The sequence below is a fragment of the Strongylocentrotus purpuratus genome, unplaced genomic scaffold (genome assembly GCF_000002235.5).
Source record: "Strongylocentrotus purpuratus isolate Spur 01 unplaced genomic scaffold, Spur_5.0 spur5_scaffold_8, whole genome shotgun sequence".
Taxonomy (NCBI): domain Eukaryota; kingdom Metazoa; phylum Echinodermata; class Echinoidea; order Camarodonta; family Strongylocentrotidae; genus Strongylocentrotus; species Strongylocentrotus purpuratus.
In genome coordinates this window covers 8,621,815-8,639,859 of record NW_022145614.1, presented here as the reverse complement: position 1 = coordinate 8,639,859, position 18,045 = coordinate 8,621,815, and the positions used below count along the sequence as shown (strand labels likewise).

Sequence of the window (18,045 nt, the reverse complement as noted above, 5' to 3'; positions counted from 1 at the left end):
GCCCCCGCCCCACGCCCTTATATGATATTTTTTTCGGGGGGCTCCCACCCTAATATTGTTTAGTAGGTCCTAAGGAAGCCCTGTACCAAAAATGGCATTTATACAACAACAAATCGATGTTATAAAATTTGTTAGGGGCTCCAAAAGACACCCCCGCTGCCCCGCCCCACATTCTTAAATTGAAATTTTTGCCGGGGGCTCCTAGCCTAATATCGTTTAGTAGGTCCTAAGGGACCCCTGTACCCAAAATGGTGCTTTTATCCGGCAAGCAACAATAATTTCACAATCCACCTGACTGGGGATATTTAAATCATTGCTTGGTTTATTTAATTTTACTTCGAAGTGATTGAAAAGTTCCCTGATTCTAGATCATACGCCAATTTATCCCCTTGCTCAGCTTATCTTCATCACAATCCTATACCAGTTGATTAGAGAGCATCTTTACAAACATTTTTTGTTAGTGCTACTCTTGCAATTTGCAATGATAGAAATTAGAATAGTTTCAAGGGGGTCATATATTGTGCAATATTCGCTAAATCTGCATCTTGTTGTTGTTTTTCTAACTACCCTAATTAACGTTGTATAAACTGCCCTCATGTATTAACCACACACCTCTTTTTCGCCCTTAAAAAAAGAGAGATTTTTTTTGTATTTTTGTGTAAGATCATTACGGTAATGTAAATTAAAAAACAGTAGGGACCTAGGATAGAACCTTGTGGTACACCATGTAATAGAAGAAAAATTGGAAGAATTATTATTATAAACTACTTATTGAGATCTATCAGAAAGATTACTTTCAAACCAAGATGACAGACAAATTTGAGTGTTGTTCTAGAGTTTCTGAGTGGTGAATCAACACACCGATTACCGAGCTGGGAGACGTTGCCAGGCATAGCACCAGATGGAGGGGGAAAAATTTAAAAAAATAAATAAATAAAAAAATTGGTGTACCCTGTATAAACCGCACCCCCGACTTTGAATTTTTTTCGGCGGCTAAAAGGTGCGGTTTATACACCGTTTATTACGGTATGTAGATCTCACGGCTCAGAGAGTATGGAGATGAAAGCAGAATGACAGGGCAGATATGAATATATTAGGCTGAATACTCTAAAAAGATCGGTTGGTAGTTGTAATGGATACATTTGTTAGTTATTTTCTTTTAAAGCTTATCTGTACTAGTTTATAGGAGGGATTAGACCACCCTGCAAGGTCACTGGACAGGTGGTTATCTCATCAACTCAGCTCTCAATTCACATAAGAAAAAGAGGATCATAGGGGACCAATGGTCATCGATTATGCATTGTTTTCTATATAGAGGGAGCAAGTAGCTACAAATAGGACAGTGTGGCTTTCAACTTTCTAACTGATATAGAGCGCGTTTATCTAGGCTTGCCACTAGATATGTACATATCGTACCCCACTATCGAACCCCACTATCATACCCCACTATACGATCGTGATTTGCGGGATATCGCGTTTATCTACACTTCACGATTCGCAATAAAGGCCTCGTCTCTTCGCAGACAGTTTCTCGGAGGTCAACTTCACACGTATGCTTGTACACAACACCTGGGCGGTCCAATTTGTATGTGAGGTACAAAACAGCTTTGCGTTTATCGATCATTTTGAAACGTGATTCTGGCTGTATGTGACATACAAAACGCACCTTTTTGCGTCTTTAGATATGCCCATACCTAAAGCCCTTTAAAAAAGGCTTTGCGTTTATCTACTTCTAAATTTGCCTGAAAGACGTTTGAGAAACCTGATTCTAGCCAAAAATTTCCTAGATAAACGCAACCATAGTCATTAGATTAGAATCAGCAATTGCAGCTGGCTGTAGTATTTTACTCAGCCATCTAGATTTTAAACCACACCCAGTTAACATAATATAATATTTGTTATTACTGTGTTGGGCAAACACACTTGAAACAATATGCTCCTTGGAGGTGTTCAACTGAAATGAGGACAAATTTTGTTCTGATGTCTAGGCATTTCATATTACATACCGCCCTCTGTGGTAGGAACAGGTACATGTGTTATTGAATATCCTGCTCTTTCAAGAGTACCCAGGGAAACATTTCAAAATAAATGAGAATTAAATACATGAAGCTATTGTTTTTTTTTAAATTTTGTTATTGTATTTTTTTTATTGAACATTCTCTTGCCATTGTTAACATATTCATGTGAATATTTTATATCTGAAATTAATTGAAAGAAAATGAGCATGTAGGGACAGTTTGATCATAATTTTGTAATTGAAATAATTAGAAAGATCTACATGTATGTGAATATATTTTTCAAAAAATAATTAACCCACATTAGTTCTGAAGTTGTAATACATGTCTAAGGGTTGGATTCTTATTCAAGACACATTTTATAAGCACATATACAAATGCTATACTTGTTGCTAAATACTGTAAATAGAACAAAATTATAAACTTCATCTTAGAGATTAATTCTATTACAAAAATAATCAAACATGCAAATTCTATATTAAACATATGTTTCTATACTTTCTAATTACAGGTATAATTTCAGAAAATGATAATCTTGAACTTGCATGCTTAGCATACCGTAAATATAAGGGTGAAATTTAGAAATTATCAAATAAAAACAAAAACATGAGACAGGTACTGTCTTGACTCGGGCCTTGTGCTAAGAATGTATGTGATCAACTATAAAGACCTCAAGAATTTATCTTTTTCTTGAATTGTAGGCCTATCTCTCTAAATTCTGGTGACCAGTTTCTCTCATTTTCTACTTGAATTCAAATCAGTGTAATGTCAGCATGGACTTCCCCTTTGATATTTGCAATTGTGATTTTGATGTCCTTCAATCAAAATTGTTTACAAGATATGAAAAAAATATAATGAGGAAAATAGAAATGAGCATATTGCCAAGAGAGGAAATTGTGTTTTTCATTTTGAGGCACTCAAACAAGGTGAAATGAAATGCTCCTCTTTCAGAAAGAAATATGGAGATGGACAACAGAGGGCTCACTCTATCCAGCCATCTCTTCATGTCCATATGTTGATTCTTCAGTATGTATACATGTACATGTATTATGGCATCAATGAACACATTGCTGCATACCTAAAACTATCTTTTAGAACATTCTTTTTGTGTGGAAAAAGATAAAAAATAATACAAAATGGTCTACCATTAATACATGGGCAATACTAAAATATGTAGGGTTAGAAAGAAAAAAAAAAGATAACTCTCATGACAGGTGCTCCTTTCAAAATATGAAAAATGCAGGTGTTTTTTTTTCTTCTTTGAAATGAAGATGCTTGTTGATCCTGTTGATATGCAAGTTTGAATAGGTAGGTTTGCACTTTGCACTTAGTATTCTTATTCTGAAATGAGAGGAAGAGGATTCCTGCTTTGTACTGAGCTAAGGACAGTAAGGGCGTGGCTAAGCAAAAAAAGACTTCTTTTGTGGTTTTATCAATATCATTATCGTCTTTTCATGTGAGATTTCCCTTTTGCAGATTTAGATTTTGTTTTCTTTTGCCTTGTGGTTACAGAAGCTTCCATAATGAAATAAAAGGTTACCAGACTTTTGATGATTGATGTAAAGGAATTTTGTCAGAATTTTATCAACCTGCCGTATGTACTCTGCAAAAGCAAATATTGCGACATGTGTGATCAAACATTATTTGCTATTTGACATCAATTACAAAAATACCATTACCGTTGTCGAAGAAGAATTTAAGTTCCAAAGGGTAAATGGGAATACATTTCTAATTTAGAAATGTCATTGTTAGAAATTGTCTTGTTGATCTTATATGGATGTGCATTAATATTGAACAATTTTTGTTTAATAAACAACATCAGCTCTCAAGCTAATGTGTTAGCTTGCATTTTGATGTTTTTCCGTAAACAATCTTGATCAGAAGGAAATAAAAAAAATAGAAATAGCAAGAAATACTTATGCATGCTGGGAGAGACTTAGAAGATATTGTTTGGTTGTCATAAAAACAAACCAATGAAGATGTAAATTGATACAAAATACCACTCCTCTTGTATTTTTAAGAACAAGTTTAGAGTACTTTGTCCATCTGTTTATAGAAGGTTTCATTCCCATTGATATTATTTAAGAAAACAAGTGTGCTGAAGGTTGATGGCCTTGTATAGACCTGTGCCCTACTTAAGTACATGTTCATATAATTTTCAATAGCATACATGTATGTACTGTACCATATGCCTGTTTTACTTTTTGATATTTGCATCGTGGATTGCTGTAACCTTCAGAGCGATGTTGTTCATTATAGCACCATTTCAAATATCTATTATTCAGGAGAGACAGGGTATCAATGTCATTGTCGTAATTTGTTTTGAGATATATCTGGAATTGTACAAGTTTGGGGTAGTTGAAGCGCGAAATGAAGCGGGGTAGCACGATGATATGGCCTTCTTGCCACATTTCATTCATAATTCAGATCCACTGAGAGCCGTAATGGCATTATTTAAACTCTTATCTCTTTGCATAGATGAATGCCCTATTAGGAGAGTGGGGGACAGACAGAGATAGAAAGAGAGAGAGAGAGAGAGAGATAGAGAAGAGTGAGCAAGACAATCATGAGTCAATTGGGTTGAAGAGGGGGTCAGCCCTTTTTTTAAAATTTTTTATTTGCACCGAGAGGCCAATCATTTTTTTGTGGTTACTGTTTGCTTTTGGATTTTTGTCTGTTCATTTGTCTGGTCATTGTGAGGAAGATTCATTTTTATTACCATATTTTTCATATTATTGGCATCCCTATCCAGGAGCCTTCAATAAAAATATGCCTTTTTGGCAGATTGCAACTTTATTATAAGGATAGTGGAGATGAAAACTGTAGGTATTTTTTTATTCATGCAAGGCCTAGTTCATTCTTCTTTTGTCTCCTTTCTCTGTATTTTTTTCTTTTCTGGTATCTCCTCTTTAAAAAGAAAATGCATTATTATTATTTATTGTTAATCCTTTGATGTATTTGCTGGCATCATACCTCTGTAGCAATGACATTAGATGGCGGAGTGCTGACATTTGAAAGCAGTATATGCTGTCTGAATAATTCATTTGTAAGATATTTATTGCTTTTCCCAGTTCAGCTGCATATAGTTTGCTGGCTAGTCTTATCAAATATTCTGTATCCGCATCCCGGATTAATTACATGTAGGACCTAACCTATATCTTTATGCCTTATGAACATGAATAATGTAATTTGTTGATATTACAGGTACCTAAAAGAGATTCATTCCATGTTCAAATCATATGGAAGCCAAATCAGCACTATATTCATGTACGCTTATCCTAAAATAGAGAAGGTTTATGGTGCATATCCTGGCCCGTCTTTATGATGATGGTGACGATGATGATAGTGGTAATGATGATGATTATGGTGATGATGATGGTTATGATGATAATGATTATGGTGGTGATTGTGATAATGTTTGATGATTTTAGTTCTTACTGCTATTAGTGCCTGAAGATAAGGCATTTCATCCACATTTGTCTCTCTCAACCCAGGTGTAATAGATATGTACGGGTATGTGATTACAGATTACAAAATAATACAACCTTGCACTGAGCAACCATTGTTAAACTAGGGTTAATAATATCCAGTCTTTAATTTGTGTGAATGATATTAATGAGAATGTCATACACATTGTACTTTGTACATTATTTATGGAGAGAGTTGAACTTTGTTGTTACATCGTATAAAGAGGTGGATATCCTGTAACTTCAAGTGCCATCACATGATCTATTACTTTTGTTTCAGGCAGGATCAGTTACATGTAGTGTTAAAAGGATCCGGTAACTTTGTCTTAGATCCTTTAAAAAAAATCCTTGATTTAGCTCATGCTGCAATATTAATTATAAACCTTTAGGTCAGTCAGGAACCCCATGACTTTTACAGCTGATTGCCTGTCTGATTATCAAGATATTCATGATTGAAAATCGAAATCAAATTTTGCGTTTGCCAAACGGTTTTCATAACACTACAGTCTATTGGGGAAAACGAGTATGGTAAAACTGGTCACTCAAAGGTTTTTACTTTTTTGAGGCACTTTTTGATCATTTTGAAGCCCAATTTTTTAGGGCTTCAATATTACACCATATCACAGACACGTGGGGCCGTGCATCTCAGATTTAACATTGTTAAACGATCCCTTTGAAATAAAAATGGGGATTTACTTGATATCAAAAGTATTGAAAGCACATAGGAATATGTCCGGTATGCACTTGACAACAACAGCATAATATGCCTATAGAAAGCGATAATCATGATTTTCAACAGATTTTCTGTATGCTGTTTGTCCTCGTTTTATTATTAATTCTGTTATGACGTAGTTTACTGTCACGCTAGGTACAGGTAGACTAATGTATTCCTGTAGATAATTCTCACGCGCAGGCTTAAATATCATCTAATATCCTGTTGACGATTGCTAAGAAAGCTTCATTTGGTATACAAATAATTTAGTAGGCCTTCATTTATAATATAGGGCTTCAAAAGTTTGAAGGTCTTAATTTAGTACCTAGGCGTAAGTGTGAGTGTTGAAAACATGTTTTCATCAGAAGGGTACCTATTTGCATTGATTGGACAGCTCCTCAAGACGTGTTCTCTATAATTCAGATAATTAATCAGAAATTTTGTCCAGTCTTGGTATTAAAAGTAGCAAGCACTGTACACAGAAAGATGTATATGGGACTACACAAACATGTGGCATAAAAATCGGGCCTCCTATTTAAGCTGTCACTTGTCATATTTAGAATATGAAGGCATTTGAATAGCCATGCTTTTTTTTCTCTGATGTTCTCCACAATTGCATGATAACAATTAACGCTCACAAATTATTTTTCACCTCTCCCCAGAACTCAACTTTCTCTTCAAAGTTAGCGAAACATATCATGATCCCAAAGTTGGTTCCTTTCAATGAAGAATTTAGGCTATAGAGGAGCGGATAGTAATTCCATACTTCTATATTTTGAATTGTATGTTCTGTCATTTGTCAAAGCATACATGGAAATGATATTTAACCCTTCTTTCCTCTTTTTTTAAAATGAGCTTATGATTAGCCAAGTGTTGACAAATGATTGGCTGAAATCTCAATTTCATTCAAAGTTATGTTTTGGAAGATGTAATTTTTTTCTGATAATATGGCTATATAATCTTAATTCTGTTAATTTGATAAGACAAATTATGATAAAAGACGCTGGTGAATTTTCTCTCATATAAGCCTATGTTTCATGTTCCCCACAAGTATAATAAACATTTATAAGGTTTGCCCACAGCTACTCACTGAAAACAGGCATTTTCGCTGAATAGAGGGAGGCATTCATTCGAGAGAGGCTTGAAAGGTGTACCGTGAGAACGGTTTGATGTGAATAGGGTCACAGGTAGTTTGCATATTATTGTCCAAAATTTGACCCCGGGCATGCATTGTGACTCAGCTTGATTTGCATTTCTTTCTTCATGCAGCCCTCAATTCTCTCGCTCTGCTTGCCTTCCCAGGTTTGAAGCTTGGATGTATGCATTACCTTGAATCTACCTTGGAACAGGGAAAGAATAGCAAATGTCATTGTTGTGAAGACAGTGCACAATTAGGGCTCTCTCTCTCTCTCTCTCTCTCTCTCTCTCTCCCTCTCTCTCTGTTAATTTACACCAATTTTTTGTTGATTTCGGGAGACATCAGATTTGCATGTATAACCTAGTTCACATAATTATCATGTTTTTCTTTTGATGGACAAGCTCAATTTCCTTTTCTTTTATTTAAGGATTTTATGAGAAATACCCAGTTCAAACAAATTGCAAAGATCTCACATTATCCAAGTAGGGAACTGTCAATTTCCTTGAATCATGCAAAAAAGGAGTTGTTCTAGGTCTAATAATAACTCCATCATTCAAGTATACATCATGTATGTATGTGTCAGAGTATTCAAATCCCATGTTGACCTGTCTACATGTATATCTATTTTAGGCCTAGAGTTTTCTGTTTTTAAGTTATTGAAGTCATTCAAAAGCAGAAACTCTATATTTTCATGTTTTTCAGTTTTCAAGTGCAGATTTTAGATGTTTGCAAGATTTGCAACTGTAATATTAGTAATCATCAATTTTCCATTTTGAGAGTAAATTCAGCCAAGGATGAACGTAGCAGGCTTAAGGAGCTGTTGCTCACAACTGTTGTTTGTCAGTTGATTATAAGAAAATGAAAAAACGTACCGGTAGTCATGAGTTGGCTAATTAGGAATTGATCTCAAGAAAGCACTTGAGGTTTTTCTAATTATTTTCATTCTCGAAAGGATGTCACTTCAAGCTTATGCTTTAGACGACCTCTTTTCTGTTCATACCATGTCACTATCTCAAATTTAAAGTTATAAGAAAAGAAAAAGGCATAGGGACTTTCTTTTGTTAGTGATCAGGGTTCTTGTTAATAGCCGGCAACCGGCTATTTTTTCCGGCTGTAACGGCAATCGTAGCCGGCTGTAAGCCTCTCCAAAAAAAAAAAAAAAATAATACAAAAATCACATCATATTCGGTCAAGTCGCTATCTCAAACCCTGCTGGTCTTCAGACTGTCGGGCTGAGCATTCCCAGCCCCGGACTATGGCACAAATTGGGTCATCCTGATAAACAGAGACCACTAATAAACAACATAAAACATGTCTTATTATTCCTCATCTGAACTTGATATCATGATTAACCTTGCAAAGTTACTCTGTGAAGATAGCTGATCTGTGACGTATTTATATATGCCTTTGCAATGCAATGGTAGCACATGGTCAGGGAGAGAGCTCCCTGCATGTATCATTGCCATATGAAATTATGTGGAAGTGTGTATCACACACACCCAAGACACACCCTGCAATGAGCTGATCCAAGTTAGTGACCAATGAGGAAGGTTCTCTAGCTATGTGGGTGGAGTTTGATACCAGCATAAATTACAGGTTGGTGACCGCGCGTGCTTTCACCGTACCCAGTTCAGTGGGAGGTCAAGAAGCCACGCCCACAAGTGGGCATGTGACAAGCATGAGCTCTCCATCTGTGTGTATGTACAGTGTATTTGGGCGCCGGAGGTTTGTGTGTACATGTGTGTGTGACTGAGAGAGCACGCATGGGCTAGCATGTCCCTGCATGTCCCTGCATGGACGAGGCAGGGACATGAGTAAGACAAGTAAGACAAGTGAGACTCGATAGAAAGGATGGCTGTGTTAATCGGCTGAATTGAAGAATGATCAAAAACTTAAATTACTCACAATATCCAAGACTTTGTTGATTAATATTTCTAAAAATTCAATTATTATTGTTATCAATATTTTTGTATTTTATTTATATATGAACATTATTTTAGGGGGCGAGTCGGCAAGGGATGGATATTAATATTGAGAGAGAGAGAGAGACTCGGGGAGAAGGGATGTGAGAGGAACTGACCATCGAATGTGTAAACATTTAGAAAGTTGTGAGCTGAGAGTGCAGTAATAAGAAAAGGTACATGAGCGATGAACACATTGCAGAGAGAAGGGAATAAAGAGGGTGAGAAAAGAGAGAAGGGGGCTGGTTGTTTTATTGTTTACAAATTCATTCATGGGAATTACTGCTGCCAGAAAGCTGGCGCGCAGCCGCCAGGGTGTAACATTACACTGCGGTTTCTTTGATTATCTTTATCATCGGCTATTAGCACATTCCAAAATGTATGCAAATAACGGTTAACCGGAGCGAGAAATGCTAAACGGTTTTGATGAATGCGGTCGGATAACCGTCGGTTAAACGGTTTGACTCAGGCCTAGTGTGAAACTGTGACTGATTTGGCGATGCACGATTCGATTCAGAATACGAGCGCTGCACAACCGGTGCGGCACGCTATACACATACACTGTCACAGAGACTAGACGTACGTTCGTAAACAAGCTCAAGCCAGCGAACTCCGCTCGCAATAATTTAAAGAGGCCAGCTCCAAAGCTCGCTCTGCGTCCAAATGATCACCCGCATTGGCATTGCTATTTATACTTCGTAATCCTAAGTTAGATCTACCGTATTGTGAATAAAAAATGAAAATTTGTACTCATATGTACTCAGAACTTTGTCCAACACTGATATAATCCTTATATCTATTTGATAATTGTTTCAATACAACAACAAAAAGGTTTCTTTCTGGATCTTTTCTTTTCGTGTTGTAACATTTTTACTTTTACTTTTAGCGATCTATTTTACCGATTCGAAAAACAGAGGTGGCATATTGCATATAAACGTTAAGCGCATGGCGATTGGAAGAAAAGTACCGAAAACTATTTTTTTTTCGTAGGCCTAGAGTCTATAGAAATAATTATTAATTATTATTTTTTTAATTTTTTATCGCAAACGATTTTCTTCACTGACAAGGTCCTGTAAACGTCAGTTAACCGTTTTTGCCCAGGACTACCTTGTATCATTATCATGTAATTCAAAATTGTAGATTCATCACAAATATGATTGATTTATCAGAAACAATAATGGAGCATTTTCATTTCATATTGTATAGACCTCTATCATATGAAAAGTAAGTTATTCAGCCAAAATATTCATGATCTTTATCATTAAACTATGGCTCATACAGTGTGGTCATATCTTCAAAAATAAGGCTAAGATAGCACCAGAGAGCATCTAAAACCCTAAAGCTTCCAGGGCCCTTGGGTGGACCCCGGCCGCAAGGGACTTCGCGCTTCGCGCTCGTGATGTGCGCTTCGCGCACATGGTGATGTGCGCTACACGCACAGAGATTTTTCTTTTGCAATTTTAGTAGCCTCCTGTAAATCATAAATAGCCTGCTATCAGAAAAATTAACAAGAACCCTGAGTGATATGCGCTATACAAATAAATAAACATCAAATCAAATCAAATTTTAATCCAGGTAGCCAGGTATTTGTCTCTCATTTATAAACCATCCTGAAAGGCTTCATGAAAAGACTTGGATTTAAAATGCTACTTTTAAAGCCTTCAGAAAGAAAAAAAATTCTGGGCTTTAACAGAAAATATACATCTATGAACCTGTAGATACACTGTACATATCGCATCTGATATTCTACTAAACTGATTTTGTGTCTGGATAACTATTTGTAGAATAAGGCATGTGATAGTGTTCTGAATTGACTACTGATATAGACTATAGGCCTGATTTGTGAAAAAAGAGGAAATTATATGGCCCTTCGGGTTGCATAAATGTCCATGTGTTATGAAAAGGGGAACTATAGTGTATGACTTATTGTGCTTTATTTTTTTCCTCTTTTACACAGATTTACCTGACTTCTTTGTTGATTTATACTGAGTGCTTTTGTTGAATTTCTTCATAATGTCTGGTGAGTATTCCACTTTTGTTATGGAAGTTTATTTATGGACTGAATAAGCTTTTAAACCCTAAGGGCAGTGATTTTGAGGCACATTAGCTTGATTATAATTTTTTTCCTCATATTGAAGCTACATGAGATGTACATTTCAATATATGTGAAATATTTACTCAATATTTTCGGTAATGATTATCCCTTTTCAGTCCATTTACTCTCTGGTTGTCTAGAAGTAGAAAGAGCCAGTTTTTAAACTGGTTTCAATGATTTATTGTCAATTGATTGTTAAGAGTCGTGTAGTTCCTCAATCAAATCTGCATCATTGTTATAACGCATGACCCGAGTACCCCTCTCCTATGCTTGTGAGCATGCTATATTGCACATTCTGCATTATCATTTTTACGAGAGAGAGAGAGAGAGAGAGAGAGAGAGAGAAAGAAAGAAATGAGGAGGGGGAGTGGGAGTTGCGGGAGAGGGAGGAGAAAGAGAAGCCCATTTTAATCCCTCTTAAGTAATAGTTGAAGTCTGTTTGAAATGGAACAGCAATGGAGATTTTCCACATAATTTACTACTTGACTTTCATGGGAAATTTTGTCAACATGTATGTTAATTTTGAATGCTGAGTCATTGTGGGCAGAGTCCACTGCAATGTTTAATGAAGGGCGAGTTCATGATCTGGATAAGAATTGCGACGCATTCTCATTAATCTGTAAAGAACAGTTTTTTATTTGCTTCCGGGAAGTGATATATCTTATCTTTGTAGACTGGAACCTGTGCTTTGAATTGCGCGATAACTAATCAATGATAGAATAAATAGAAAAAGTACAATAAAATACTAACTTGTTAACTATATTTACAAGAAACTCTGTCGATTGTTATAGTGAACATGTACCACAGCAACTACCGGTAGTTAGCTCATTGAAATAGAATTCATTATTGGAATTAATATGATCAGATTTTCTCATGATACACATGTATGAAAAAAATAAAATAATGGGCTGTGTAGACATAGTGTACATGTCAGTAATCAACTGGAGAAAATGCATAAAAACAAGGTATTGAGATCTAGAGAACATAATTCCTTTTTCAGATTGCTCAGGGGCATCTCTCTCTATCTATTTATATACAGATTACCAAGGCTCAAATTAATTTTTTGTCCACGGGGGCTCTTCCAAAAAAAAAGAGCCCCCGTGAGCCCTCTCACGGGGGCTCTTTTAGTACCGACGGGGGCTCTTTTTTCATACAAATTTTCATTAAATTGGTACCCATGAAACTCCTAAATTCCTTGGTATTTTATCATTATCATTTAGTCGGCATTTTCCCTCTTAGAAAATGTACTTGTTACATAGCTGTTATTGACTTTTATCTCCGTGATGACATTCTCTCCATTTCTTCCCGCTCTGCACATAATGTCCTCCTCATTATTCGGAGCAACCTTATTTACATTCTTTCTTTACTTTGAGTTTTTACCATATCCTTCCAAAACATAGGGGCGGATCTAGCTTTTTGCTAAGGGTGGGGGGGGGGGGGTAACCCAAATACGATGTGGAGCATCGTCCACGAGTCGCGTAGCGGCGAGGCGATTTTTGTTGTTGCTATTTTGAACCCCCGTAAGTGATGTTTTCCTGGCATCTACTAACATGCGGAGCATCGTCGACGAGCCGCGAAGCGGCGAGGCGATTTTTTTTTGTGCGCTATTTTGAACCCCCGTTAGTGATGTTTTCCCGGCATCTACTGACATCTACTAATACTGTGTTGGTCTGGACACAATGATACATGATAGCATTTTTCTATGCACATCACATTTTCACTTGGCAGCCCAAGGGGGAGGGGGGGGGGGTGGTGGTTGAACCCCCTTAACCGCCTAGATCCGCCCCTGCAACATCTTTGCTGATCTTCTTTTCAATATTGATTTACTGGTCGAGTTACATTATTTGCTGATCTTTTAGAATATCCAGATTTCAGAGGATTCACACTTTTCACAACAAAAAACTTCTCCATGTTTCAGTCCTTGCGCGATCGTCTCCAGCTCCAGCAGATATTGGGCGTCAGCGTGCACACCGGTACTACCGGCCCAGTATAGTCGCTGCTGACGGCCGCACTACAGCTGCACTGCGAGCTCTGTTGTTTGTATCGGTAATACTCATAGAGATGGGAGAGAAAGCGCCATCTAATTAGTTCCATTTTATTGGTTTAACGTTTGAACATTGATACTCAATATTGTGTTAAAGTTATATCAGAAAAGATAATCTTTATTTTATAATTCCACGGGGGCGATTTTTAATTTGGCAATCGCCCCCGTGAACCATCTGACGGGGGCGATTGTGGAGCTCACGGGGGCGAATCGCCCACCGCCCCCGTGTATTTTGAGCGTTGCAGATTACAGACAGAGAATTTTGTTTGAATATAAGCAGTAAAATATAAAAATTGAAAAACTGTATTAGATTCATGACCCGAGGGAAACCTACGATAATGTTCTTATCATTTCAAGGAAGGCACCTTGATTGGAAACTGATCAGAGATTGGAAGTAGTTTTGCCAGTATAGGTCTGTCTTCATCATCTCAAGATTGCCAAATAGCCCGCTATTTCAGATTTGGGGAATAATCCTGAAGTTACAAATCGCAAAAGCTCGAGATTTGACCTTGAAATTTGAAACTCGAAACTCGAGCTCGAGATATTTTGCTCAGCGTTTCGCGCATTGTAGTGCGAGTCTTCGGGCTGGTGAAGACGCACCGGACAAATAGCGGGATATTTTGCAAACTAGTTCAAGATATCTTGGGATGATTATCTCGACCAAATATCCCGCTAATTACAACTTTGGGCTGATGAAGACGCAAATTAACTGGATAATTTGCGATCGGGATAGTTCAAATAGCAGGATATTTGGCAATCTCGAGCAGATGAAGACGGGCCTATTGTGAATAAAGTACATAGCCAAACTGAGATCAGTACTCTGCTTGTGCAAGGAACCGCTACCTGACCTACATGTCCAGTTAACAGCTAAATTATTCACACCCCCTACCAAGTTTTTCATACTTTTTTAAGTATGTGAAAATTCATTTGTTCCAAATTTATGTTTCTTGAAAATATGACATAGCAAAGCTTACATCTAAAATTATTCAACAAATTCCTTTATTCAACCAGTCCTCCCATCATCCTTGATTTACAAAATAAAACCAAAAATAAAATAAAAAAAATAACATGTGGTATGAATATTTATGCTGTTAATAATAATATTTTGAAGAAAAAAAAAATAAAAAAAAAAAAATTAAATAATAATACTGGCTTCTTATAAAGCGCACCACATCCCTTAGGCATCATGGCGCTATACAACATATATGCAAATGCAGAATATGAATACAAAAGAAGGTACAATATATATACAACATTTACATATTGTACTGTGTCTATATCATATTGAATATGGTTTGTGCCTACATGTATACACTACACAGCCAAGACTCGAGAGAATGTTGTTTTTACTCGCATGCTGCATCTTCAGTCAATTAGAACTCTTATCGCATTCATTTCCCCAGAATTATCTCATTAAGAACAATTCCTATGGGAGTGCACCTGTTTATTCATGCCTTTAGGGAGACTGCTTACGCTACTGAAAGCAATATACTCCCATTTGCTTTACCGTATTATGCTTGTGTCAACAGTTCTTAATTTTGTTTCATTAAGTTGTTTTAACTTTTAATACGGCTTCACCCTGCTTGATATATTTTCTATGTTTATTTTCAATCTTTACATGTAAGGGAATTGAGTCAGGAGTGTTTAAACTATCCTGAAATGTGACAACAGGAGAATATGACAGGGGGTAGTTTGTTCTTGTCATCTTGATATCGATTATCGAGTCCAACTTACTTATTCTTTTTTTTGGGGGGGGGGGGGCTCATTCTATCTGGAATTTTCCTCTACATGTCTATGGGGCCTCGTTTTGAGTAGTGTGCAAACAGTACATCGGAAAAGACCTATGTTTGCTTCTTTGGCACTAGGCCTGTCTTCACTATCTTGAGATTGCCAAATATCCAGCTATTTGAACTATCCCGATCGCAAACTATCCAGCTAATTTGCGTCTTCATTAGACCGAAGTAGCAAATTAGCTGGATAGTTGGTCGGGATAATATCCCAAGATATCTTGGGATAGTTTGCAAAATATCCAGCTATTTGTCCCGTGCGTCTTCACTAGACCGAAGATTCGCAATACACGCTAACGCTGAGCAAAATATCTCGAGCTAGTTTCTCAAGGTCGAGTTTGGAGTTTCGAGGTTGAATCTCGAGATAGTGAAGACGCAATTTGTTACTTCAGGATTATTTTCCAAATAGCGGGCTATTTGGCAATCTTGAGATGATGAAGACGCGCCTATAGTGAAAGAACATGGAGAGCATGCATGACTCAACGAAGCTCTTGAAAACACAGACGTCTTATAACTTTAATAGTGCAGGCCTTGCCCTTGCAAAATCTGCTACATTGTTTCTTTTTTCGACATGTGTACCCTTTTTTTCTACACAACAGATTTTGGAGCTTACAAAGCTGTTTTGTTTCAATTACTGTCAGTGGATGTAAGGAAATATGTAATGAAATGCTGCAAAGTTTAGCAAAGTGTTGTTGTGGTTCTAGCTTTTTTGTTTAAAGATGGAGAAAAACTCAGGCCTATACATCTACATCTTCTCATTATTATTATATTTTGGTGACAGGATGAAAACGTCAATTGTGACAGCTAGGTTTAATCAGATTATTCATATTTCATTAAGAAGCACATATGTCCAAGCATTATAATCTTAGTTTATGATTCCAGCTTATTATCATGTAAAAGAATCAATTCTGTTACAGTAAATTTCTATGAATCAGTAATTCACAGTGGAATGGTTACCAGTATATAAAAATCATCTTAGATCCCCTCAAAGAAAAGTAAATTTTTTAGGCCAAAGGTTATTGGAAACTTGATACAGCCTCTTTCTTGATATTCAAATGTATAATTCTATGATGAGATGTACAGTACAGTATGAGACAAATTTGAGTAGGAGTAATTAAGTTATTTATGATAAACCTTAACTTCAAAATGCCAAGTGAAAAGTTGTTTTCCTATTGTGCAGCATGGTGAAGGTTTTCCAAATTATTTATGATCTTGGAGAATGAATAGATTCAAAATCCTATTTTCCTCCTTTCCATCTGTACTTGTGTGGAATTCACAATGAAGGATGGTATGTGTCTTCAATACATGTAGGCCATATTCCAAAGGGCAAACTATAAAGCAAGATCGATGCCATGTCATCTCTGAATTATGTTTTAAAATATAATGAGGATTCATAAATTCAGGGTTGCGCTCTTCAGAATGGAAATGGGAGAGGGGAACACCGCCAAGATGAGCTTTCCATAACATCAAAGAGCAGTGACGTCTTTCTGGCGGAAATCAAAGCTTGTGAACCAAATGGGTATTCTGAATACCGGTACAGCAGCAACTTATGCACAAAGAGAGTGGAGAGGCAAAGTGGGAGATGTTTTTAAGTGCTGAAAAATAAAAGTATTTTTGGATGTAACCAAACACACAAGTCATCTATCTGCGAGACTCGTAGAGACTACGGCTTGCATTAGGATGCAATACGATCAATTAGAAAGGGGCCTTCTTCTTTTTCCGTTCCAATTTTGTTCAATGTTCAAAACAGGAAGGAAGAGAATGCGAAGAGGAGAGGGCAGACTCCATTAGCCGTGTGCATAGTAGCTACTTCAATTAAAACCATTTATATTTGTAAAGATCTTTTTTTAAAGTTTAAGTGCTGTCTTTATGAAAAAGCAAAGTTGTTTGTCTTGTCTATCTATTCTTTCATTTTTCATCAACTTTTTGATTTTTTGTTGGGGGGGGGGGGGGGGGAGGGGTTGATTTTGAAATCTCACTTGTAAAATGAATATGTGGTGTTGCTATGAATCAGACCATGGATATCAGTTATTTGTTAAAGGAACATTGAATCAATAGACTGGTTAGGTGTTTATTGATGAGTCTAAATTAATAAATCTTCCATTAGTCAAGTTTTAAAAAGGAAAAAATGATGAATATAGTTTACAGTTGTAACATTTTGCAAGGATACTTTCTATATTATATGTTAGCTATTACTTATATTGAAATACAATCACTTGAAAAAAGGTTCTAAACTTCTTCTTATTCTAGAATATCTGGATAATAACAAACTGTTTTGATCCAAGGTTTATCGTACATTTACTCCATGTCTAAAATTAGGATTGCAATTAAGCATCATATTTATCTTTCCATAATTTATATTGGGTAAACTCTTACCCTCATCATCAACCGTCATCATTGTCGTAGTCGTCATCATCATCATCATCATCATCATCATCATCATCATCATCTCCTCCTTCATCATCATCGTCGTCATCATCATCATCATCATCATCATCATCATCATCATCTTCTTCTTTATCATCATAATCATCATCAGCCCCTTCCTCATTACTGTACATGAGCAGAATCTGTTACAATCTACGGGATTCAATTAGCTCCAAACGTCCAATTAAGCTACATGATGTATGTGCAGTCTGAACACTGCATGTAAGGTTTCTCAATTCGGTTGATGTCAAATGACGTGTGGACAAGGCCAATGGATAATGGGAAATTATATTAAAGCTGAACTATTTCAATTATGTTTGGTCATTTGAGTAACAGCATGCGTCCATCAGGCAGATGGACAGGCCTTCTCAGAAGTACATGTAAACCTAGTTAGTCATC

The 18,045-nt window shown here is 36.5% G+C and overlaps 1 protein-coding gene across 1 annotated transcript in view; it reads left to right on the top strand.

The window, feature by feature from the left end:
• The window catches only part of LOC752040 (ankyrin repeat domain-containing protein 12), an 84,776-nt gene that overhangs the window by 5,911 nt on the left and 60,820 nt on the right, over window positions 1–18,045 (top strand). The window contains exon 2 of the mRNA XM_030975147.1: window positions 11,251–11,313. The gene's annotated coding sequence lies outside the window, so the exon portion shown is untranslated. The remainder of the gene's footprint in view (window positions 1–11,250; window positions 11,314–18,045) is intronic.